Source organism: Phyllostomus discolor, chromosome 5 (assembly GCF_004126475.2).
Source record: "Phyllostomus discolor isolate MPI-MPIP mPhyDis1 chromosome 5, mPhyDis1.pri.v3, whole genome shotgun sequence".
NCBI lineage: Eukaryota > Metazoa > Chordata > Mammalia > Chiroptera > Phyllostomidae > Phyllostomus > Phyllostomus discolor.
The window spans coordinates 171,838,242-171,861,240 of NC_040907.2; positions in this window are offsets into that span (position 1 = coordinate 171,838,242).

A 22,999-nucleotide genomic window follows, 5' to 3' on the forward strand; every position below is an offset into this window, starting at 1 on the left:
AAGCAGGCCGGGAGGGGGAGGGGCGAGCTGAGAGCCCACCGCACCTCGCTGCCCCTCCCCCACACCCCCCCTCCATGGCAGGGTGGGCGCCTCTCCGCTCAGCACAGCGGACGGAAGCACAGGCCCAGGTTCCGGGCCTCCTCGTCTTTTGAACGAACTCTATGCCCGATATTGGAAATCTTTCAAATTTTAAAAACATTGTCAACTCATTCACAGTCAACAAAAACTTGTTGGGGCCCAACCAAATACTGCGGTGGGCCGCACCAGGCCCCAGGGCCCCGGCTGCTGGCCTCTGAGACAGGCGCTTGCCTTTGGAGGTTTGGCCCTGTACGTGCAAAGGGGCTCAGGGGCCAGGGCTGAGGAAGTCGGGGAAACACCTGCGATCCTCAGGTAGGGTGACGCCCTGGCCTGCGGGTCATGACCTGAAGGACTCACATTCGGGGCTGTGAGTCTGTTGCCCATCCTCAGCCTGTCAATCACCCGCCTCCAGCTGTGGCCACACCCCCGGCTCCACACCGCACCCCCTGCTGAGGGGTCATCATTTGAAATGACACATGGCTGCATGGGGCTTCCCATACCACTCACTGGACAAAAATAAATTTCAGGACACATTCCCTACCGAGCCCAGCACGTGAGAGTTTGGTCTGCCCTCCCACTGGGAGAGTCCACAGAGCAGGTGACATCTGGCACCTCCTCTTGTGGCTCTTTCATAGAAAGGTTATCTTGAACGAATATGAAGAGGAATGACGGAATCGGGGGCGAGAAACGGCACAGCCCCCGGGTAAAGCCAGAGCAGACTTGGTTCTCCTGACGTGGGGTGAGTGCGTGACCGCGCAGCACACGGCCTGGGACGGCCCCTCGGAAACCCGTCCTGTCCCTGATGACAGTCCACGTTCACAACTCGGTGGACGATCCACCATGTTCACAGGCAAAGAGAAAGTCACCTGATCCTATCAATGGAGAAAAGGCACGTGGCAAGACTCAACCCCCGTTCGTGGTAAAGAACCTCAGAAAAATCTCCAAAAAGCCTGACACGGACACGCTGCTCAGTGGTGCAAGACGACATTCCTCCCCACTGGTCAGTAAGGAGGCAAGCCAGCCTGCTCTCACCATTCTCATTCAACACAATTCTGGACGTTCCAGCCAGTGCTATAAGGCAAGAAAAGGAAATTAAAGGTACAAAGACTAGAAAGAAAGAGGTAAAACTGTCCCTGTTTGCAGAAGACAAGATGGTCCACCTAGAATATCCCAAGGAAACAACAACAAAAAAATCCCTAGAACTACAACCACAGTGAGCTCAGCAAGGTTACAGAGGACAACATAAACATTAAAAAAACAACTGTGTTTCCATATACTGCCAATGAAAACATGATGCTAAATGCTCAGTGACACCACCATGTATAAGTGTTCAAAAACCTGAAATTCTTAGGTTTAAATCTGACAAAACATGTGTAGAACTCGTGTGCTTGAAATGGCACAACGCTGATGAAGGATGTAGGAAAATGTGGGCAGAGAGACATGAGCGATCCGGGACTGACAGACCCAGCACAGTGAAGGGGTCAGTTCTCAGCGGCCCGCGAGCTGGCCGCGTGCCCCAGACCGGGAGGTGCAGGCGGTGGAGAGACACGCACACCCGTGGCCTAGAGTTAGGATCCCGGAAAGAGCCCACACACGCACGTGCGGCTGGTTTTCACAGACGTTCAAAAGCAGTGCAGTGGAGGCGAGATGGGCTTTCAACAAATGGCGCTGGAGCAGTGAGACTTCCACAGCCTTGACCTACATCTCACACTTTATCCTAAAATTAGGTCCCAGCCCCACGGCGCCTGGAACCACACGGCGTGCACTCAGTACCTTGATGAGTCAATGGAGGGCTTGCCTCTCCTGCCCCCGAGTGCTGTGGGTTAGCGGTCCCCACTCGGAGTGCGGTCTGCCTCTGTCCTTGGGACGTCCAGTCCCAGGACGGGAGCCTCCACCCTGACATCCCCTCACTGGTCCGGAACCTCCATCCACCAAGCCCGGGGCAACACAGCCGCTGGAACTGGGCGTGTCCAGACAGGGGTGTCCCCCTGGCAGACGGGGGAGGACTGGACAGGTGTTCTCCCTGACAGGGTGGGACCCGGAGACGCCTTCATCGGCTGCTGAACCCAAAGGAGGCTCTCCCACAGGGTGCACACCCACCGGAGCCCCTCTGTCCGGTGCTGAGAGACCGCCGGGCCTGCTTTGACCTGACGCCGGCCTGGGTCCTCCCAGGAGACACTGACTGTACCAGACACGCCCCTGAGATAAGACGCAATGCACCCCCGGCCTGCAACCTGGTTACATGGCGTCCCCTTCTCCCGTGGCCACAGCGCATGCCCAGCGTGACAAGAGCCGCAGGAGCAGCCCATCTCTGCAGAGACGCAAACCCCAGGCTCTCGCTGCAGGGGCAGGCGCGTGCTTCAGCTCCCGGAGCCCCGGTTTCCTCGCACGCGTGGTAGGGCGAGCACCCAAGTACGTGTCCGAGGGCCACTGCGAGATTAAGTCACACACAGCACGTGGAACCCCGGCACAGCACTGCAGGGCCACGGGGGGAGAACGTACTCCCAGTAAACGCCTCTGGTCGATTGCACGTCAGTTTAGGAAGAAACAGAAACAAAAACCTCGACCTCGGCCTCGTCCCAGGAACAAATCAACACCAGAGAAATCATGCGCCGACCTCAGCAAGGTCGAAGTAGACGCTTCGAGGAGGAAACGGGAGGACGTCTTCGTGATTCGGGGCGGACAATGCTTTCTTTAAAAGTGTCCAAAAAGCTCTGATTATGAACGAAAAGGTGGATAGACTGGACGTCAGGAAAATCACGAACCTATTTTCATGGAAAGGCACCACTCAGAGAATGACAACTCCGGTCACAGACACAGGAGAGAGACCTACAGTGCATAGAGCGTTGTCCTTGATAGAGAAGGGACCCTGACGAATCAACGAGAAGGCAGCAACACACACTCTTAAAAACTGGGCAAAGGACTTGAAAAGACACTTCATGGGAGAGGATACCCAGACTCCAAGGAGTCTGTGAGTTCGTGCTCGCCACCGTTCATCACCGGGACAGCTAAAGGAGCAAAGCTCTGCAGAAAGGCTAAACTTGAAACGTTTGACAGTGCGCGTTTCAGGGAGGGTGCAGAGACCACCACTCTCACACGTGGCCAGTGTGGGGTCAGCTGATGCGGCCCCCGCCAGCCTTGCCCGCAAAGCCAAAGCGAACTCTACGCCTCCCCCGGATGTGCTCCTAGGAGGGTGCACGTCTGCACCCTTCCAGGTCCAGAGAGACGGGGAGGCAGTCTCTGGCCCGTCCGACACGTTCTCCCGCGATCTGGGCGGTGGTTACAGATTTGCACACGTGTGTAAACACGCAGAGAGCCGCACACCTAACATCTGTGTGCTCTGCAGCAAGCGCGTGATATCGCACTAAACATAATACAACTCCACTCAGCACAAGCAAGATACATAGTCACCACCCAAAGGACTTAGTAACATATTAGTGTTCATTTCAACACCGCGATGATAGATTTTTTCCTTCCCATCCCCATCCCCTGGGGCCAGGTTTCTCTGGAAACACTGCGGGAGCAATTCGATACCTTTTAAACGTAACCTCCGGGCTCTTCAACGACTCCTGTTCTTCCTTTTGTCTCAGGAAATGTGTGTGAAAGTCAAAGACACCTTTGTTTCAAAGGAGCACCCTGCCGATTGTAGCAATTGTAGCAATTGTAGCGAGGGCGGGTGTTCGTCAACACAAGGGCACAATCAAGCCGGCAGCAAGCGCGGGAAGGAGACCAGAGGAGGGGGCGCCCAGATTACCAGATGCTGCATGGTACCTGCAACGCAGAGCCTTGGGATGCCAGCTTTCATTCTCCCCGCGCTGGCCTTCCTGGGGAGGCTTGGAACATGCCGGAAACTCTCCCCTGAATATCCCCTCTCTTCGGGCAAGACAACCCGAGTAGGGTCCGTGCAACAGCAGCAGCGTCTCCTGGCAAGGTGTGCACGTGGCCAGTCGGACTCGACCTGAGAAGCAGGGAGTTCAGCCAGGGTGGCCGGGGAGGTGCCTGCCAGCTCACCAGCCCTGCCCTTCCTGGTAACTCGCAATGGACTTCGGGTGAACCTCCAGTGTTTACGGGATGGATGGCCTGGGCTTCGGGGAGGACAGGTGGGGGCGGAGGGGGAGAGAAGCAAACAAAATGTGAAATCCAGAAGCCTCCGTCCGAGCACCAGCTTCCGAAGAGAAAAGGGCCTGGAAGAGACCGGCCCGTGCATACACGTGGTCCAGCACCAGCGGATCAGACTCCTCCAGCTCACACCTGGTTCGACGCGAGAGAGACCAACACCCCATGGGGGTGGCCCCAGAAGGAGGCAGGCGGCAGTCCCCTCTCCGGGGGGGGGGACAGTTACCGCACCTCGAAACAGCTGTCTCTCGGGACCCCTGACACTCCACAGAGGCTGGCCTGCATCGGGTCGTAAACAGGTCTGCACTTTCCAGTACTCCCCCCCAGACCGGCTGGCTGCCTGGCACCGAGTCTGGTGATGCGGATGCTGGGCCCCGTGGTGACGATGGGGTGCTCTGTCAGGCTGGAGAAATGACTCCTGATGTGTGACACAGAGGGACACGGAACAGCGGCAGCGGGCATGAGGAGGCGCTGGAAGGCGAGAGGCAGGGCAGGGAGGAGGAGCTGGACCGCTGGGCGGAGGGGACCGGAGGGGCGGTCTCTCCCCATCCACAGAGAGACGGCCGTCTCCCCCGCAGTCAGCACACCTGGAGCTCCTCTAGCTGCAAACTCATGAAATGATCCTTGAAATTACATGGCCAAGAGGAAATTTCCTTCATGGCTTATTTTGATATAATTTCAATACATGTGTGGTATGCGAAATTATCTCCTCATTTCAGCCCGGCGCTGGGAATGAAGTTCAGCTGATGAGCCGGTCCGCGGGGCTCTCCGCCGAGCTGAGCACGCCGCCGGCCGCCCGAGTCCTGGGGGCTGCGGGACCGGCTCCCCGGTGCTGGGGCCGCTCTCCCAGGGCGGAAACAGGTCACCCTTCGGGGGCAAGGGTGTCCGCGAGCTCACCCCTAGGGGGCGGAATTGCTAGTGACAACCCTGGCACCCTATTTTTTTCTTTGGACTGTTGTGTGAGCTTCGAAAAGGCCATGGAGACATCACGGACACACCTGTGCCCCCAGCTGCAACCCAGACAAGGAACCTGTGTTGTCCGGGCCAGAGCCCGGACCCGGAGGGGCACAGGCAGGGCTGCGGGGCCCAGCGCATCTCTGTATGGGCTCCGCATGATAGCGGGCTGTTCCTGAGACACGTGGTAAAGTGAGGGTCTTTAGTGACGGGTTTTTGATGACTCTTTAATTAATTTATTAATTATTTTTAGAGAGGGGGACAGAGAGAAAGAGAGGGAGAGAAACATCCGTGAGTAGTTGCCTCTCGCCCGCCCCCTGCCGGGCACCTGGCCTGCAACCCAGGCATGTGCCCTGGCTGGGAATTGAACCGGTGACCCTTCGGTTCACGGGCTGGCACTCAATCCACTGAGCCACTCCAGCCAGGGCTTGACGACTTCTTAAAAGGTCGTGGTATATTTAGGACAGGTAGCGTTACACTGAAGTACAAATACCACTCAGTTTAAGAAATAAACGTCACCAAAAGAATGAGCGCCTGTCCCCTATCACATGGTCCACCAGTGACACCTTTTCCTCGGACGAACACGCCCTGAATGTGCATCGTTTCTTCAGCCGCACGTGGTGCTGGTGGCTGTGATTTCAAGCGTTGATAAACAGTATCGCGCAGCGTCTGCCCTGGCAGAACTCGCCTTTTCTTCTCCGCCTTTCCAGCGAGACTCATGTTAATGCACGCAGCTCCAACTGAGGCCTCGTCTCTACTGTAGAATATAAACCAGCAAGCCCTTTCTTCTCCCTCTTTATTTTCCTTGTGTACTTTTCAGATTTCCTGCGTCAGACCTGTAGGCCTTCCACCGTCGGAAGAGAATAACGTTTGGAAAGGGAAGACAGCCTTGGCTCCTCCCCCTTCCTCGTCCCCTCTCTTGGGGAGTGGAGCGTGGAGTTGGAGCCGGGGGTCACTCTCCACTTTACTGGTGTCGGCCGCTTCCCTCCCATCTCAGAGCGCCTCTGCCCTCACGGCCTCGCACCAGGGGTCCGCCGCTCTACGCCTGCGTTGTGGTGACGCGCCTGTCCTGTCTTCCTCTTCTCTCCCCGTCCTGGTTCAAGGCCGCTGTTGTTGGCCCTCCCTGCTGGTATCCCATCAGCTGAGGCCGCCATCCGCTCCGCCCGGGCGTTACTTTACCGGCTTTATTACTCACCTCCCGCCCGTGGCCTCGGTGCCAGAAGCGCCGGTCTAAGACAGAAACCCGAACCTCATCCCACCCTCCCCTCCACGCTCAAAACCCCTCAGCAACTTCTCGTCTTCAGGATGAAACCCAAACTCCGAAGCGAGGTGCAAGAGCATCCTTGTAACCCGACCCCCGCCCATCTGGCCTGCCTCGTCTCACGCAGCACCGCGGAGCCGCCGGAAGGCTCCGGACTGGCCGCACGCCCGGTCCCCTCACCCGTGGTTTCTTGTGTCTGGACGCTCCCCCCTCCTCTCCCGTCCTGGCCAGTGCCGACTCCTGGCCCCTCAGGACTCCTCTGAGCATCCTCAGGGGGTCCTTTCTGAGCCTCCTTCCCAGCTGGGCCCCCCACTCTGTGACCCTCAGTATCCTCCCTGCTCCCTCTCCCGTGGGTGCTCATGCTGGTCAGCACCCACCTGTCCCTCTCTCTTCTTCCCCACGCAGAGCTGGGCCACCCAGGGGGTGCTGTGCACCTGGTATTCCCGAGACCCAGCCCCCGCCCGCCCCTGGCAGGTGTCGGGTGAATGAATGCTGGATGACCGCTATCGGGCCACGTGGGGGACGGGACGGCCATGCGCCTTTGGGGATGCTGACGTGCCGTCATCTCATGCCTGGACGTACCGAGAAACACGGCCCTCTGGGGAAAAGTGGATTTTCTACACAAGTGACGTTTCTCGCTTTAAGCGGGGAATAATTCGTTTAGTAATTTATTCAGAGGTGTTTTTAAAACAGTGCCTGCCGATGGTGTTCGGCCCACGTTCTCTGGGGCACTGCCACCGGCCGTCGGCAGCCACACTGACTGTCACAGGTCCGTGCCCGGCAGCTACTAAACGCTTGGAGATCACTCCTGATTCCACGCTTCCCCGAATTTTTAAAGTAAGCAACGAAGACGTTTTCAACATCTCCCGACGCCCCACTGTCACGGGCACCCCCTCTACGGGGGGAAATCTGCTCAAGACTCCTTCCCCTCATCAGCAGGCCCCAGAAGGCTGACCTGCAAGGGGGCAGCCGACAGCCCTTCTGCCGATGGCCTCCACTGTCACCTGCCACTTCTCAGGCAACAAGAGAAAGGCCAGTGTTTGCATCAGCCTTGCACGGTGACGTTCAGATGGGCACCGGGGAACAGACTGGGCAGTGAGGCAAAGCCACAGCCTCAGCATCGACACGGGTCCGTTCCCGGCCACCGGACCCGCTCTCCTCCCCCGCTTCAGAGCCCGGCAGAGCACGGCGCACCTGCCACCCCCTGCCGGGTCAGTGCTGGTGGGCGTGACCACGGAAGGAGCGTCCTCTTGCTGCACCCAGGCAGCAGTCCAGTGGCTTAAAAAAACCAACCAAGCCCTGGCTGGTGTAGCTCAGTGGGTTGAGTGCGGGCTGTGAACCAAAGCATCACAGGTTCGATTCCCAGTCAGGGCACATGCCTGGGTTGCAGGCCACGGCCCCCAGCAACCGCACATTCATGTTTCTCTCTCTCTCTCTTTCTCCCTCCCTTCCCTCTCTAAAAATAAATAAAATCTTAAAAACAAAACAAACAAACAAAAAACCAACCAGGCAGCCAGCCAGCCAGCCTCACCTTATTGTTGTATGATCTCCGCCGGCAACGTGAGGGTGTTTTATGTGACAGCTTAATCCAGAGTCGGCTTCCTTGAACAAGGACGTCACGGATATTTCCCGTAGCATTTACCACTAGCCCCCGGCCATGCTCAACACACCTGACGGATTCCCACCGGATTTCCACCCCGACCTGTCCCGGAGAGAGAGAGTGTGCCGTCCCGGCGCCTGGCATCAGTGATGTGAAGTCGGACACCTTGGGGAGCCGTGTGATACCTGGGCGTTTACATTTCTGGGCTTTTTGTTTCTGTTCTGGTAGTGGCTGTCTGAGGCTGCACATGCTCCGTCTGTAGCGCGTGCTCTGAACAACTGTCACACTTTCCCACCCTCACTGCCTCTGTCCCCCGGCAACCGGGAGTCTGCTCTCCGAACAGAGCCACACACTGAAGAGACCCCTCCCTTCTCGCTGGACGCTATTCCTCGTCAGCCAGCAGGGAACCTTCGGGACAGAAGAAGCGAGGCCCCGGTTTTCGGTGGGGAGGCCTCCGCCTGAGACGAAAACGCGCCAGCGACGGCCGCCTTCGGTTTTAATTTCCGCACCTGCTTTCAACCGGAGGAAACCTGGGGTTAACTTTCCACTTTACTTCGTGGGTATAAACTATTTTTTACTTTGCTGGACGTTCAAGACACTCTGTAAGGGGCACATGGTATGTCAGCACTCTTGGCGTGGGGCTGGGGGCCTCTCCACGTCGCCCAAGTGGGCACTGTCCCGTGCCCACCCCGCCCTCCACAACCTGGCTATTCTCGGGGCCCTGTCACCGCGGCCCTCCGTGCCACTGGAGGGTGCAGGCCTCACAACAGGGGACCTTGTGGACACCCGTGGACATGGCGCCAAAACACAGCTCTTCACTGAGCACGAGACACCAGCCCCAGGGTCTGTCGTGACGGCCGGGGGGCCTCCCTCCCTGCCTGGCCGCCTCTCCACCAGCAAACATGTCCTGCGAAGGGCCGGACAGTGGACACGGGCCTCACGGGCTGCAGGTCTCTGTCACAGCTGTTCAGCTCGGCCACTGCAGTGGACAGCACTGGGGACAACACGAACATGGGCGGGCCGGGTCGTGCCCCTACGCTTTATGGGCAGTGAGATGGGAACGTCATGCAATTTTCATTTGTTTTTCTTCCAGCCCTTGGAGAGCACAGAAAAAGTCTCTTAGCTCAGGGTTCGCACACAGACAGGCCACGCCATGTGCCAGGGCGGGGTCTCCTGGCCCTGCAGAGGCCCCGAGGGGCGGAGTCAACTCCTCAGTGTTTAGTGAGACAGAAGCACGAAGCCCTGGTTCCCACCCCAGCCGCACGTGCGCACACGTGGGTGTTCAGCGTGGACCAGACAGAGCCAGCGCGGGCGGCCCAAGCATCCCAACGGTCAGAAGGAAGTCGGGAGGCATCTGGAAGAAAGAATCTCTGGAAAGCACCCTGAGAATACAGCTCACAGCCTGCCCCAGGTTGGACGTGCAGGCCCTCACCCCGATGAGTCAGAGCGGCGGTGCCGGTGCCTCGCGCTTCTGCCCCTGGGGTCCTGGTGGGAATCCAGCCCATATTCCGCGCCAGCATCGGGCGAGGCCGGGCGCCCGAAGCAAAAGGGGGGGGGGCGCGCTCCATGGCGATGAGACAGCGAGCTCGCCGGAACTCTGCAGCTAAGCCTCGGGTGTGGGCGTGAAATTGCAGGCAATTACATTTTATCACTGCTGTACGAGTTTCTGCTGAATTCATTAAAACCCGCTCTCAGGATCTCGGGCTGTGGGACTGAAATTTCGGTGGACCCGACTGAAAAAAATAAAAGCTGGCGTTCACTCGCCGCGCTGCCATGAGGCTGGGACGTGGCCGACACACGTCACCTCCCGGATCCGCAGCTGCAAACTGAACAAGGGAGCTCGCAGGGGAACAATGCCTGGTCCCACGCAGAGTGAGGACGCGGGCAGAGGCCGGAGCAGTGGCAGGCAGCAGGTGCCCGACACGGAGGGGAACCAGCAGGGTCAGGCCGGGGCCCAGCGGGCCGCTAAGCGCCCATCAACGCCTCCAGAGGGGAGCTCGGGGAGAAACCAGAGGTGCAAATTTGAAAGTTAAGTGAGAAAAAAACCCCACTGAGAGCTGAAGGAGGAGGGTAAAAGGCTGTAACTAGGAAGGTCCCCAGGCCTGGCACGAAGCACTAATTCCTAGCAGCCAGAGAGCCAGAGGGGCCACCGCCCCCCACCCCCAGCTGCGGTGCTGGCTGGCTGGTCCCCTCTGGGCCAGCGGAGCGGGTCGGGCTGCCTGGGGAAGCCGCAGGCCCTATAGCAAGCAGCCTGCCTGGGGGCCGGGAGCCTTGTTAGCACAGCCTAGAGTGGTCGCCTGGGGGGAGGGGGGAGGCCTGTCCCCGAGGTCTGTACACTCAGGCGCAACTCCCTAGATAGTAAAGGATTTGCCCGGCCACCCCTCCCCTTCCCCAGGGTGACAATGAAACCCAAAGGCCGGGGGCTGTCGGGACGGCCATCTGTCCCTGGTGCTCCCCGTTTTCTTCCAGCAGGATCGAAGGGTTGGCCCAGGGTGGGAGCAACAGGAGACAGAACTCCGTCTCGGTGCCCTGCACGAGACGGAACAGGCCCGACACCCTGGTGGAAGTTCAGGCCCCGCTGCCTGCTCCCTGCGCCGCCCTGGGCGCCACGCGGCCTGGCTGACAGGCAGCCCGTCCTGCCTGCCCAGTGGGCGCAGCGCAATCTGCAGTTCAGTTAGCGGTTTCCCTGCCTTCCCTGGGGACGGGGACAGCTTCCGATTCGGAGTTGTCCGGATCGGCTGCATCGATGGCGTGGGTGCCTGGGCTCCTGCCGCCTGCCACTTGGAGCCCCATGACCACGGGAGAGGCCGGGAGATCGAGGGGCAAAGCCCACCAGAGCTCCCCGGCAGGGCAGCAACACCACCGGAGGGCCCCTCCTTTTACAACGGACCGAACGCACACGGCCCCAGGCGCCCGCGTGAGGCTGCGTTTTCACACTGTGCAGAAACAGGCTCCCAGGACTCGGGGGTGTGACTCGGCTCACACCGCACGGCCGTGTGCCAGGGTGTGCCAGAGCTGCTCTTGTGTGCTCGCGAGAGACAAGGGTGTGCTTCTCCCCAGCTCTGGGTTCCGTGGCATCGCACTGAGAGCTCGAAACCGGCCACAGGGGGAGGGTTTACGCCACAGAAAGTGGCAAACGCTACAACTCAGGGCAAACACCACGGCCTCCCCGACCGACCGAGCTGGGGGTTTTAAAGACAGGTCAGCTCACTGTCCAGGCTCCACTGGACACTCACCGGGCAGAGTTCGTCCAGCAACACAGGGGGCCCAGCCCACAGCACACCTGCCCTGTGCCTCTCACGGCACCTGCCACCTGGCACAAGTGAGCCTGCCCCAGGCGCCCAGGGGAACGGAGTCCCGCCTGCGCTTTGCCCGGGTTTAACCCGGAGCCGTGGGCCGCCACGCGCCAGGCCCCCACACTCGCTGAGTGAGCAGCGGGCAGGCCCGGGCACAGCCAGCCTCCAGGCTCAGGGGCACGGCGGCTCTGCCTGGACAGGCTTCTGCAGACACCAGCGCGCTTGTCTTCCGCAGGGAGGGGGGCCTGCCCCTCGCAGGCGGGCGGGCAAGGTGTGGACTGAAGCCACAGCAGCCTGCTCCACCTCTCGGAGGGGCGGGCTGCTTGGTCCCCCGTCCGCACCGGCACCCCGACTGGCCTTGCCCCCTTCCCTCTGTCACCCGCTCGGCTGCATGACGGCCCCTGTCTTTCACGCTCCCCCAGTCCCCCCAGCTCCTCTGATTAAATGTTACACTGAAGACCTCTTTGTGTGACTCACGTCCAAGTTCAGGAGTGAGACTCTAGACCCAAGGTTTAAATACATGTACACATATGTGTCTGCACGTGCACACACACATATGTGCAAGCATTTATATGTGAACTTTCACACTTGCACACCAATCCACTTGTGGCTTAAAAGTAAGGCACGTGGAGGCCCCCCATGCTCTGCTCTGTAAAGTGTCCTTTATTAGCACCCGGACACCAGCCTTCTCCCCTGAAACAGGGAGCGCCTCCCTGCTCGGTGCCCCCAGGCCCTGCGCCGGGCTGGTTCAGGGCACCTCAAAGCTCCCTGTTGTTGGGACGGTTTGAAAACAGAGAACACAGCGATGAGAAAGAAGCCAGCCCTGCACTCCCTCTCGACCCGGGAGGGACGGCACGGCCAGGTGGGCCTTTGATGCGGCCCCTGGCCGCCTTCCTGCCGGGAGGGTCCGGAGGCGGGTCCCAGCCGCTCCCTCCCACTGTTCTGAAACCAAACAGATTCAGCCTCAGACCCTCCAAGGCACCGTGGAGGCACACGAGACCCCCTAACGCGAGACTCCCGGCCCCCGAGGGCACGCTGGCTAAAAGACAGAGGGTCCCTCCGTACCTGCCTCCTGCTCCCGCATCCACAGCGAAGACCCCCGTCTCCCCTGCGGCTCTGTGCGCTTTCACAGACCGTCTGACCGTGTGCTCCCCGGCCGTCAGCCACTGACTCCCCTCCACGGCCCGTGCCTGCACGGCCGCCCGCCGGCCCGGGGCAGGACCGAGGGCCCGCCCGCCCTCACGGCCGGACTCGGGCGATCTCACGCAGGTAACCCGGGCACACTGTTGCGCTCCCCTCCGATTCGGTTTCTCTGCCCTTTAAAGATTCACGAGCCTCCTGCCCATGTGACGAGGTTGCCGAGCGATCGCGAGGGGTAGCTGTGCTCGGAAGACAGCGAGCTGACGGTTGCTGTCGTTCGTCACTTTTTTTACTTGACTAATACTATTTGAGGGCCCCCGTGTGTTGGGCATTGCTAAGTGCCGGAGACATGATGGTGAGGAAGCCAGAACGAATCCCTGACCCCCAGGAGACAGGCCTGACCATAAAGGGGTGCTCTGCAGTTTCCGACGGTTCCGGGTGGGAGACGAGGGCCGGAATCAAGGGTACGGGGCGGCCCTGGGGGACCGGGGGGCAGGGGGGCCTGCACTGGCCTCTCCGAAGAGCCGGCCCGAAGCCCAGAAGGAAGGAAGCAGCCGGCAGGGAAGGGGCGAAGGGTGCTCCAGCGGGAGGCCACCCCCCCCCCCCGGGCAGACGGGACCCTGGTGAGACGGAGGGCCTAGAGGCGACCGAGCTGAGTGGGCGACTAAGGGTGGCGGTGCAGATCACCAGGGGCCTCGATGTTTTCAGAAACATGCTTGTGCCCGAGGGACCAGGTGGAGGCCGGGAGCCCAGTGAGGGAGACACGTAGGAGGCGGGATGGGGGGACTGGGTGACGGAGCATGTGCAGGGAAGGTGGCCAGGGAAGGGCCTGGCAACACTCTCTAGACGTCCTACCCCTACCGGGCAGCACGGAGCGGGCAGGACGTCCCATCTAGGCGGGCCCAGGCTGGGATGGCCCCACACGTCCTAAGGACACGCTGGGTAGGCGAGCGGCTGCAGACAGCGGGAGATCTTTTCACCCATGGGACCCCGAGAGACCCCCCAGGGAGCGCGCACGGGAGAGGAGGGTCAGGCCTGGGTCGGATAAACACGCGGCTAGCGCGTGACGAGAGCTAACCCGGCAAGCGTGGCGTCCTCGAGCCCCAGCAGGAAGACTGGACAGCCCTCTGTAGCTAGGAGGGAGGACAGAGGAGCCACCCTGTCAGCCTGGGTAGGACCGGGCTGCAGCAGGCTGGGGGGGGTGGGAGGGGGGATACAGATAGGAGAACGTCACCCATGGCAGACAAGTCGGCCCTCACAGGAAACAGAGACCTGGTCTCCGGAGAGAGACTCGTGGCCAAGAGATGGTGCTTTTCGGGTGGGACAGGCTCGTGGGCCGGTGCGGACGGTCCCCGAGAGAAGACACAGGGCATCTGTCGCGGGATCCTGTACGAGGGAGAGCAGGAGCCAGGGGGGAGGGGGAGCTTGGGCCACGGGCCGAGTGCGGGCAAACGTCCACACCACGGCGTGCCACAGTGCCTGCCGCTGCCGTGTGGCCCACGGCCGACAGCATTGCCCCTCAGCTCCACGCGGGTTTGCTGTCTCCCGCTTCGCCGAGGCAGGCTGGGCGGCTGGGCTCCCGGCTCCAGGGGCTGCAGGCTGGAAGGGGTGGGAGCCGGTGCTGTGCTCGCCCCTGCCCACTCCTGCTCGTTTGGGCCGGACCAGAAAGGATTCCGTCCCATGCAGCAGGAGGACCGAGGTTCCCGTGTCCTCACGGGCCGTCAGCCAGGGCTGCGCTCGGCTCCTCAGGGTGACACTCACGTCCTCACCACGTGGTCCCTTCATCTGCAAGTCAGCACTGAGCCTCTCTCACACCAAACAGGTGTGGCCTCAGGAGGGGCTGGACCCTGGAGGGCTCCCCGGATTCCATCCGGCCCACCTCGGTCATCGTTCCTCTGACTGGCCCAAGCCCAACGGCTGTAGTGTCCTACTCACGGGAGACATCCCCCCCCCCCCCATCCACAGCCGGGGCCCGCACGCACGGGTGAGTGGACCAGGACACCTACTGTTACCCACCGTGGAGAGGGGAGAGACGGGGACAGCAGGGGCGTATTCAGGGGCTGAGCGTGGGGAGGTGAGACCTTGCTCCTTGGGGGTCTGGTGTCAGTGCCGTCCCAGGGGGCTCATCTGTAGAGAGAGGTGCAGCAGTGGTGGGGAGGGGGGCGGGAGGGCTGAGGGATGGAGCCAGAGGCTCATGGGCTCTCAGGGGGCAGCAGAGGGCGGGAGATGGCCACACTGTGCTGGGGGTGTGGCCAGGGCATCAGCCAGCGCCAGCAATGGGGGCACAGCATGTAAGACAAAGCCGGCAGGCTTCTCAGACAGGGAGGGGGGCAGTCTGGGGGCAGTCACGGGGCAGGAGGGGACCACGGACACCCTGTGAGGCCCAGCCCGGGGTGGCCACAGTGGGCAGAAGCCCAAGGGCAGCAGTGGGAAGGGCCTGGAGTGACAAGAGAGCTGTCCTCTGCGCTGCATTTGATACAAGAGAGCAGCTCTTCCTGGGGTTCCTGCCTCCTTCATTGCACCAAGAACCCTTACAACAAGCTGTTTTTATGTGAAGGAACTTAAATCGATCTTCGTTCCTTATAACCTGGAAAGGGCACCCGTGCCAGGCTCTCGGTCTGGGGGCCTGAGACCTGGGTCCTTTGAGGGGCTTGTGGCCTGACGCCACCTGCTGTGGGCCACCATCACACAGGACTGACCCAGACAGGCCACGCGGGGGTCGGAGCCAAGGGCGTATCTCAGCAAAACGTTTTGAAGACAGGCATGAACATTGAAAGAGTAAAATATTAGACCCTGAGGGCTGGCTGAGTGGAGAGAAGAGCAGGTCTTGGGGGATGATCCCCGTGGGGGCTGCTCGGAGGCGGTGGCGCAGCCTGAGCTCCCAGCACGACCCCCCGGGGGTCTGCGCTGCCCACGCCAATGGCTCCGAGTCACAAACATGTCACCAACCAAAACGATGTCAGAACGGATGGCCCATCGCCGTCCTCACCCACGTCAGTCCTCGGCTCGGAACAGCCACATTCCGAAGGGCCCCAAATGCCCGACATCACTCTGAACCGGGCAGGGCAGCATGCATCGCTACCAGGCTTTTCTTAGACAAAGGGAAAGAGAAGCAATGCTTCTTCGTAGCTGGCGGCCCAGCGCTTGCCGTGGCGCCAAGCCACTGGGTCACGGTGACCCCGGTGACACGGAGGGAACAGCATGCACTGGAGAGAGCTCTTCAAACGTTCAACGGGGCCGACGCCCTCCGTGAGCACTGAGCTCCACTCCACTCCCAGCTCTGGCCCAGGCCCACGCTCCTGCCTCGTTTCAGATCCGGTTAGTGCCGTGTTCTCCCGAGCCCGTTAATTCCCCCGCGCAGCACACCGCGTGCCTGCAGACCCCGAGTCCTCGGGCAGGGCCTTCCTGGAGGAGGGTCGGCTGGTGGAGAGCGGTGTGCCGGGGGCGCCAGCGCCGGGGCACGAGAGACCCCGCGAGCCGCCTTCCCCGCCCCCGCCAGCGCCCGCCCCGCCGGCTGGCTCTCCGACACGCCGCGGTCTGATGCATGTCAATGGGCCCCTTGAAGTGCATGTATTACTACCCACTTAGCGTGGTTTTATTTCACGCTACTATAATGCGATGCTCAGTGATTTTTAAGCACTAAAAGGAGTTAACTTGAAAACTTAATTAGGGGAATTTAGAGACGACATAGGCTTCTTACTGGGTTTCTGAAAAGTCGGGAGGAATGCATTAACGTTCCCGAGACCGGTTTAGCGGGGACCCCGGGGAGGGTTTGAGGAGCTGTGCTGGTGAAAGCGTTCTCCGCGGCGCCGTTTCCTACAGCTTCCGGAAGGTGTTCCGCCAAAAAGGAGGGCGACACCCACAGGAACACCGCGGGTTCCAGGAGGAGCAAATGCCCCGCCACCGCCTCCCTCGGGAGAACCTGGGGTGCGTGGGGCTCGCTCTGCCCTTTCCCACACTTCCCGCCACTCAGACTGAAGTCATCTCATTTAAGAGGAAAAAAGGCAACAGTATTTGACTCACAATAGAATTTTCAAGATCCCCAAAACCCTTTTCCATGGTGGGTGCATCCCCCCAGCCCCAGGCAGCGAGCTGTCCCCCAGGGCCATGGTCTCCAAGGCCGCAGCCTGGGCCCACAGCGGGGTCTAATTCCATTAGAACCAAGGCTCACAGTTGCCGCCACTGCCAGGGAAATCAGTGTGGGCTCTGGCCCCAGCCCCTCCCAAAGCTGCCAGGTTAGGGCTGGGAAGGCCACCAGACAACACGGCGGGCAGCTAGGAGCACCCACTGCTGACCCGCAACGTCCTCCTGGGAACACGGAGACTCCTCACAGACAGGGGGTGGGGCCACTTTCCCAAGACAGGATGCCTCCCTGCTCACCCCACAGGGGCCTCCACGGCCTCACTCTAGCCCAGGGGCAGGGGAGGCTCTGCAGGGTGCCTGTCTCTCAGGGGTGCTGCCCTGGAGCCCTGTGGCCTAAGGCACCCAGGACTGGCCCAGTCTGGCCAGGAGGCCAGGCTGCTCCTGCCGCAGACTGCCACCTGCTGCTTGTCCTCAGGGTGTCCCTGCACCTGGGAGGCGGCCAGGTGGGACACAGCACATGAATAATGGATGAGTTCTCACCTCCCAGATCAACACGGCAGGCGAAGCGGCAGGCTAAGCGCACAGGTGAGCCACTCATTTACATTCCTGGCTGCAAGGAGCAGCACAGGCTCCCAGGCTTGGGGGAGGGGGCGGTGGGGAGAGGGGGAGGGTGGACCCTGCCCCAGGGTCGACCCTTGACCCACCACGCGTCACGGAAAGGTTCACTGCCAGGGTCTTGAAAGGACCACTCCTCCTGGGTGGGGTGGGCGGGGGACCCAGGACACCAGATACACACAAAAACCTCAAGACCTCAGGCAGCCACAGCCCAAGAGACACCAGGGACAAGGTCCCAGTGCAGGCGGTCAGAGCCCTGCGCTCCTGGGGACCCAGTACGTGGCACCTGTGCCCCTCAGAGAAGACAGGCCCCCGTTCTCCGTTGCCTCGGCAGAGCCCCCACGGCCGAACTTCCCTTTCGGCCGGCCCCTGAGCACATCCAGGCCTTCCCCGGTTCTCCTGTGCACTCGCCTCAAGCTCTCATCCATGAGCCCCCTCCCTGCGCCCCTGAGAGGTCTTAGGGACAGCACCCACCCCACCCTGCACCCCAACTGTCCCTCCAAACGTGCAGCTCCACCCTGGAAGCTCGCTGGCTCCCTGCCTGCGTCCCAGCACCCGATGCAGGTCTGCACGGGACACGAGCGTTTCCTTGTGCGGTTCATCACAAGTTTTTGTAGCAGTCAGCTCTGCCTTTCCGGGCGGGCGGGTGTGCGGGGCCCGCTGCCCAGGTGGCCGCACACCCGCGTTCCCCGCTCCGAGGAAGCACCGCCCCAGGGCAGACTCAGCAACTGCTCGCACACAGGTGTTTCGGCGAGATTTCATCCCCAAAGGGTTTCTCGCACCTGTGTTTCCTGGTGCCGCTACACCGAGCAAATGCCACTGAACCCCGTCCAAACCAGAAACCGTTGGAAAGTTGTGCAGCGCTTTGCCTGTGTATCACTCATGGCGAGAGAAGAGACAAAAACAACCCGAGTTTCTTGGGAGCAGTGGCTTATTGGAAGCTGCCATCAGTTTGCTGCGGAATATTTCACACCTAAACATCTGTGGGAGAAGCCACGGAGACAAAGGTCTGTCTTACCGAGCACGCACACGCAGGCCGCCTCGAAGGTGATTCGGCGCGCTGACCCGCCGTCGTCCTGGGGCCGGCCGCCCCGTGCGGGGCTGTTATTAGCTCCACATCCCAGACGGGGAAGCTCGGAGGTCAGACGGTTCGTTGGAGACCACACACCTCTCCCACGGAGAGAATGAGACACAAAGCCGGGTGCCCGGTTCCCCAGCTCACGGTCTGCCTGAGAACGGCCCCCGCCCACGGGCGTGAGCCTGCGTCTGCTGTCTGGGTGCTGCGTCAGAGCGCCTCTCGCCGGCTGCGGCCCGTTTCCCGAGGGCAGACACCTGACTGCAGGAATGCACCTGGGTGCGGGCGGGCCGGCAGCCAGACTGCGCTGGGAAAGCTACGGGAAGGGGGTGGGTGGGGCTGCGTCGAAGGCGCAGAGCGGAGGGAACGCCAGGACTCCCGGCCTCTCCTTTCTGCGGCCCTGGCCGGGGCGGGGGTGGGGCGCGCGGGGGATGGCTGGCTCTCTTCTCCCAGACCAGGGTTTTCACCTCCCCTTTGGGGCTGGGAGGTCTGCTGCTTTCCTGATGAACCTGCTTCTCCAAAGGGCCATGGGGGTTGGTTTCTTCCCCCACCATGAAGGTGGTGGGGGAGGAAACCAGACAGGACGCAGCCCAGGTTTCCGCCCTGCCCTGCCCCCAGCCCTGCCCTGGCAGCGCCTCCCGCGGGCCCACCCGCAGGGCCTGCTGCGTTGGCGGTTCGCTCCTGCGCTCCCGGCCCTGTCTGTCCAGCAGCGTGCTTGACATTACAGTGGTCAGGGGACACACTGCTGTGTGCTAACGAGTCAGGGCCACGGGGGCCAGGCGGGCAACTGGCTCACAGCTGGCCGGAGAGACGCCCCACTTGGACCAGGTGCCCTGTGGAGCGAGAGCCCCAGGACGCCTGCCGAACCTTTGCTGCCGCTCAGCGAGGGGTGAGCTGGGCCAGTCTTCTCACCCCTGGGCCTGGCTTCAGCCCCTCTGGCACTGTGGGGCCAAGGGGGACACCCTGCTGGGCCTGGTGTTCTGGAGAACTCAGAGGAGCTGGACTTTTGGAGAGCCCCACTGTGGGGAGAACCCCAGCCCCCGAGTCCACCGGCCAGGCAGCGAACCCCGGGGCCCGCCGTGGGGCCCCCCGGCCCTTCTGCTAGGAGCGCCTCTTTGAGCGGGGATGGCCAGCAGGGGGCGCAGATCTGCTGCCCGGGGGTCTGACCCCGTGGCCCCACCGCGTCTGTCTGTCCTGCCTCCCACCTGCGTCTGTCTGCAGGGGGCGCCCCAAAAACAGTCCTGGGGGCTCTGCTGGGGCTGCTCCATCGTGCCCGAGGTCGTCTCCCCTCTTCTCCCTCCTCAGGGGGCAGACCTGGGCCTCGGTCTCTTCACAGGCAGCCAGCCACCCTCCCCCCCACAGGCCGGAAGACGAACAGCAGCCCGCGTTCCCCAGCGTGACACGTGCACTCGCGAGCCGCCGCCACACGTGGCTGTGTGAGTGGGACAAACACCTTCCCCACAGTCTGAGAACTACCTGCGAGGTGAGTCCCGCAGAATTCTGGGCCGGAGCACAGGATCTTGAAACAAAGAGAAACAAAACTACATTTCCCAGCATGCTTTGCGGCTAGGCTGCAGACACGTGACTCGGAGGCCGCCAATCAGATGCGCCCCCGCTGGACTTGGGTTCAAAGAGCAGCAAAGAGCAGAAGGCAGCGCGTGGGACCCACTGGCTGGAGAGCCGAGGCCGCATCCCAGCGGCGGAGGACCCTGTGATTCTGAGGCTGGCAGCTGTGGTGCCGACTTCTGGTTGTGGCAGGGACCGTGGGCTCCTGCGTGGGGACGCAGGAGCTTCCTGGCTGTGGTAGGGACCCTGTGTCCTAGCAGTGGCTGTGGATCTTCTCCCTGGTCACCCCGCAGCGGCTCGGGGTGCAGCCTGCTCCGAGGTTTCCTCCACGGATGTCCTTCGGTATGTCCGCTGCACGAGCAGCAGGAGACTCAGTGGTCTCCAATGAAGACGCTGGGCAAGTCCCCACCCAGGTCTGCGCTGAGTCAGAAGGGCGATTTTCAGACCAGGGCGTCTTCCTCTGGGGTCCCACCTCAACGGCTCCGCGCCGTGGGCTCGAAGTGCGCAGGCGCCGGCCTTCCTCTGCTTCCTGACCGGTGTTTTGGATTCCCTTCCCCCCTCCCACACCCCAGGCAACACCTGGGCACACTCCCCTAACACGCGGAGAGTGAGTCAGACACCCGCAACCTTCGGAGAGCAGCAACCTTCGGAGAGCACCGGCGTGCACTGTGACAGCCCCTGCTGTGACCTCTGACCTCGTGGCCAGGGAGGGGGGCTGCTCTGCCGGTTTCCCGTCAATCTCCGTGGCTGGATGGGAGACGGAGCCCCTCGACTAGCAGGAGCGGGGCGGGGGCACATAAATGACCCCACCGCTTCCAAAGTGAATGGGGGGGAGGGTGCGTCTTTCAGTTTGGTTACTTTCATCTCATGATTACCTTTCTCCCGTTTCCTAAACACTGGAACAACGGTGTGGTCCAGAGATGCGGGCGATACCCCATGTGACTTGCAGTGATCTCAAGGAGTGAGCCAAAAGTCTTGAAGGGACAGGTGTATCAGGCCACTTCACACTTGTGGGTGTGCACCCTGCACCACCCTTACACAGGGGTGGTGATGCCACAAAACTGCAGATCCACAGGCTGTCCTCTCAGCGGCCCGAAGTCACGCTAAGGAGGGTTTCTCATCCCTGATGACACTTTGGCCATTTGGGGCTGGACACTCCTCAACTGTGGGATGTGTCCCGGGCATTGCAGGGCATCTTGCTGCATCCCGGCCTCCACCCACAAGGGGCCCATAGGACCCCTTCCCCAGCTGTAAGCACCAGTCCCCAGACATCCTTGACACAGGACCTCGGGGGGCAAAAATTACTGCTCATGAGAACAGCTCAAAACCTGTGATTTTGTTAAAAAGTGGCATAAGAGACCACTTTGCCAAACCAAACTGCAGGAAGCGTGTGTGCGAGTGTGTGTGTGTGTACACACACGTGATTTAGCACATGGAATGCTTTCCAGTCACACTCAAGAGTTGGACATGAGCCCCAGCTGGAGTGGCTCAGTGGACTGAGCACGGGCTGCAAACCAAAGGGTCACAGGTTTGATCCCCATTCAGGGCACATGCCTGGGTTGCAGGCCAGGTCCCCAGTGGTGACCATGTGAGAGGCAACCACACATTGATGTTTTTCACTCTCTCTTTCTCCCTCCCTTCCCATCTCTAAAAAATAAATAAATAAAATCTTTAAAAGACTTGTACATGAAACCCCAAAGTAGCTTTTCTTCATCTCTGAAACATTTAGAGAGGAAAAACCATTACGAATTCTAACTGGAAGGATTCAAAAATCTCCCACCCTCAAAAGTCACTCCCTCTGTTTGAGACGTTGTATGGAAAACAGACCCTAGGTCTCGCCTAAAATGCCCGCCCTTTAGCCGGCTTTGTGTATCGGGCCAACAGCGCTGCATCCCTCCGCCGCTCGCATTCCGTTTCACGTCCGTGAGCATGAGTGCTCTCGCCCCGCCCTCCCACGCAGTCCGTCCTGGCCAGGACTCTGCCTGGTGTCAGCCAGGCCCGGTGGGCGGTTTCTCCGAGGGTGGAAGGCCCTGGGCACTGCCAAAGCTTCAGCCCTGGGACCACAGCTGCCTAAAGCGGCCTCGGCCTCTAAGTTCGTCACAGCTGGCCGGAGCCACACCCCGTGCGTGCTCTCAGGAAAGAGTCCAGCTACTCGCTTCCCCAGGGCCCCGCAGGCTCATGGGAGCGATGAGCCACACTGGGTGGAAAGTCCACGCTTGGAAGTAGAAGGGAACCCCCGACAGCTGCAGCCAGTCTGCGATCCGTCCAGCACGCCTGGTGACCGTCCCCAGCTGGCGGTCAGTGTGGGGTCCGGGAGTGTGACCCGAGTCACACACATGTGTGCTGTGCGGGGACGCGGAGCCACCTGGGCCTTCCCATCTGCAGGAGACACCCGCTGTTGGCGTTTGCCCCCGCTGTGCCCCTGGGCTGGTGGCGACGGCACAGGAGGGGACCCGCTGTGCCCTCTCAGAGTCCAGCTGACGCGAGAGTGGCCAAGAGTGACTCCTGGAACCTGGTGGCAGCGGTCAGAAACCACATTAGTCTTTAGAATTCCAGAATCTTATTTTATCTTGAAAGTTTAGAATGCCCTGACTTTTTAAAGAGTTGTTCGCAGTTCTCATGCCCCCACGCCTCAGTCCCTGTGACGCCCTGCGTGTGTCTGCGTGTGTTTGGGAAGTTCCCCAGGAGGGTCTGACGAGTCCTGCCTTCCCCTGCAAGCACACCCCACCGCCCAGCCCCCACCGCAGGCCGGCAGACGCTGGCTGTGGCCAGTGCGGAGGCGCCGCAGGGGTCCACGCAGAGAGCGGACATAGTGTCGGGTCTCCATCTGGGAGGGGCGTCCCCAGCTGCGTGGAGGATGGACGGAGGGGACCAGCCTGGGGACAGGGCTCCTGCTGGGACATTCCAACTATTCAGGGCAAAGTTAAGCAAGGCCGGAAGCACGGTGAACATGGGGTTCAGCTCTGGAAGAAAGTGAAAGGACGGAGAGAAGGAAGGAAGGGAGGGTGGGAGGCAGGGAGGGAGGGAGGGAGGGATAAAGGGTGGGAGGCAGGGAGGGAGGGAGGGAGGGATAAAGGGTGGGAAGCCGGGCAAAACGGTCAGATTTGGCAGGTGCGGGGCAAGTGCTGACACAAAAGAACAGAGGGTGCCCCGTTTGGCTGGAGTAAAGGATGCACACGTGGGACGGGTGTAGCAGCGCCGGATTAAAGACCTCG